The sequence below is a fragment of the Lissotriton vulgaris genome, chromosome 9 (assembly GCF_964263255.1).
Source record: "Lissotriton vulgaris chromosome 9, aLisVul1.2, whole genome shotgun sequence".
Lineage (NCBI taxonomy): Eukaryota > Metazoa > Chordata > Amphibia > Caudata > Salamandridae > Lissotriton > Lissotriton vulgaris.
In genome coordinates, this window is record NC_141697.1 from 605,652,598 (window position 1) to 605,655,682 (window position 3,085).

Here is a 3,085-nt window from a genome sequence, read left to right on the forward strand (position 1 = left end):
ATATTTCGCCGTTTCCAGAACCTTTCTGACACCACAGCTGAGAATGATTAGTAAGTGATCTGAATGGAGCATAGCCAGCCAGAGTAAACTTAGTCAGATGGAAACCAGGTATAGTATAGTTAATTGTGTGATCAGGTGAGTAGGAATAGAAGCTGGTACAACACTATAAGATTGATTAAAGGCCTTTAATGCATTCAAAAAGTTGTATACATTTTTGTTAGGATCTGAATGGAGGATAAAGAGCCAGTGTTGTACATGTGAATGGACTAAAAATAAGTCCTTTCTACAAATTTGTTTTCGACCGAATAAAAAGTATGTGGCGGATACTGCGCTAGATTTTAGACTGGGACTTTAGGTGTTGTTTGCAAATATCCTTATAACTCTGGTGCCAGGCTGTGCCTTCATCAGCTGGATGTACCATGGTGACAGGTGTGACTGACATGCATCTAAAACTCACACATGGGGAAACACATGGTAGATCAGAGAAGGGAAAACGCAGAAGATACCAAACCTGGATATCCAAGCTACTCCTCCATATGTATAGCACCCACCAGCCACTTAACCTGTGTGCTCTTTGAGATTAGTCTCTTCCCAGCATGCTCACTTCTTTGTAATTGGATCTCATTTCTTCACGCCCTCATGTAGAATGTTCTTTTGTCAGTGTGATAGGAACATTTTTACAAAGTAATTTTTTTTTTAAATAAACACACTATCTGTGTTTTGGTGTAAAAAAAAAATGACAGCACGGTTGCTGCTTACTAACACGCACTTTAACCCTCACATGAATCCTTACTTTGAACACTTTAAGCTTCGCCAAGCCCTTCAGAGGGATGAGGTATCAATTGATGTCTTCTATGCAAGATTCCTTCAACTAGTGAGCACCTGCACAGACAATGACCCCCAAAAGGAGGTAAGGGCGCAACGTGTCTAGGGCTGCAGGTCGGGTGGCCTGAAACGCCTCATCCTCAGACAACCAGGGCTAAATCTTGAAGAAATACTGATACAAGGCAGAATCGAAGATTAACAAACTTATATCATTATGAAACATTTCAGGTGCTCCCAATCTGTGCAGAGAAAGAAGTACTTCAATCAAGTCAGAAATGTATGACAGGGTTAGAGGCCGGGTAAACCACCAAGGACACGGTTGGATGTCTGGAACGTTGAACATCAAGGCAACTGATAATATATCTTTCAACACATCCACCTATACATTTCAATCAGGACTTTACACATGCTTGTGGCCTAGTGGCCTTTATAAAGTAGAGAGACAGTGATTGCAGACTATGGGCCATATGTATCAAGCAAAATTGCATTCGCAAACGCCGAAATTCGGCATTTGCGAATGCAATTTTGCCAAATGGTATGTATTAAGGCAAAATAAGGAATCGCAAAATTTGCGATTCCTTATTTTGCGATTGCATTTAAGGAATCGCAAATTACTTAAATGCAATGTAAGAAGCACCAAAAAATGCAATTTGGCCTTAAGGAATCAAAAATGCACTGCGGTACTGCGGGACACTCGTCATTCCCCAGGCCGCGCTCTGATTGGCTGCCGGCCCGGGACCTAAGTGGAGGAAGAAGCAGCCTGCAACCTACGCCGGAGACCGAGGAGAGTCCCGAGGAGAGGGAGCTCTCCAGCCGCCGACGAGACCCGGTGAGTGCCTGAGAAGGAAGGGGGAGGCGTCGGGGCACACTGCCGGTGCCCCGTTGGCGCATCTCCGTTCTAACGTTTTTGTTGTTTGGTGGGGGGAAGGTGGGGCTAGGCCTAGGTGGGGCGTGTTGGTGTGCAGCGGGCCGGCTGTAAAAGACCGTTACGCTTCCTGAGCTACCGAAATTCCACTAAGCAGTTAGGCTTGTTGCAGGACAGAAAGTTAATAGCAAAACACAAAAGCAAAGAGATGAAAACCGGCTTGGAGAATCTGCTCGAGTATTTGTTTAAATGGGTCGATATCAGCTTCCCTTTCCAACAGATGCATATGGGGCAGATAATGGGCAGGATTTCACTGAAGGCGTGGATATGTGCAAGTCTAAAACAAAGGGGAAGGAATACAGGCGTCCTTGCCACAGTATCTACAAATCGAGTTTATTGCCATAATTCTGTATACATTTATGAATTCTTGAAACACACACGTTACATTCGTTGGTACTTCTCTGCGCTAGTTGAGTATGTACAGTACACTCGGAGTAATTGTTACAAGATGCCAAATGTTAACAATTAAAACTAAACTTAATACCAGAATTGAGAATGTGTGTTCAGAAACACTTAACTGACTTAATTTCACAATACACTACAGAACACAAAATTGTCGTTTAAAATAATACATAACAATTTCTCACTCTGTTTACCTTGGTGGATGAAACAAAATGGCTCTTATAACAGGACCAATACGTATCTTCCTCTCTTCTGCAGAGTCCTCAGGGAGTATGCATCAGACACAAAGGATCCAACTGACCCGTATACCATTCAGCAACATAAAAAGCCCAAGTGCATCCATCTCCTGATGGAAGGTTCTGGCAAAGTGTTAAAGCAGCGCATGTAACACGTTAAAGACTATTAAATGTACTTTCCACTGAATCCCTGGCACCTAACATTTCCTTTGTGTATTTGCTGCTGTATGTGTATTCTGTTGCAGTGTCTCTATGTGCCTGTCCTTTTATTTGTATGACTGTCGGAATGTGTCTCTATGTGCCAGTTTGTGGATTGTGCCTGCTTGATTTTATATTTCTGTGTCCGTTTGTTGGCGTTTCTCTGTGCCTGTCTTTCCTTGACTTTGTGCCTTTCCCCAGTGTGTGTCTGCCTCTTCGTGTTTTTGTGTGCCTCTCCGATCGCGTGTCTCTGTGCCGTTTTCTGTCGGTACCTGACATGAAGTATTTCCCTGAGCCAAAGGTTGTGCTTGGCGATGTGCGGGTTGGCCTGTTGTCCGTTTACCAGGATACTTATTTTACCTATCTTATAATGTGCGCAAGAATTTATGTATATATTGTGTGCGGCAATTTTGGGTCTATCATGTGAACGAGTTGTGGTGTACTCGGGTCTACTGATCTTGTTTGTCGCTTCTTGTCTGGCTACATGTGTCATTTAATT

At 43.3% G+C, this 3,085-nt stretch overlaps 1 long non-coding RNA gene across 1 annotated transcript; it reads left to right on the forward strand.

Annotated features, from left to right (window-relative positions):
- Nucleotides 1-1,520: 1,520 nt before the first annotated feature.
- On the forward strand, nucleotides 1,521-2,575 carry LOC147691949 (uncharacterized). Its single transcript, XR_015299802.1, has 2 exons — nucleotides 1,521-1,654; nucleotides 2,411-2,575. It is a non-coding gene; the product is annotated as an uncharacterized LOC147691949 (long non-coding RNA).
- The last annotated feature ends 510 nt before the right edge of the window (nucleotides 2,576-3,085 follow it).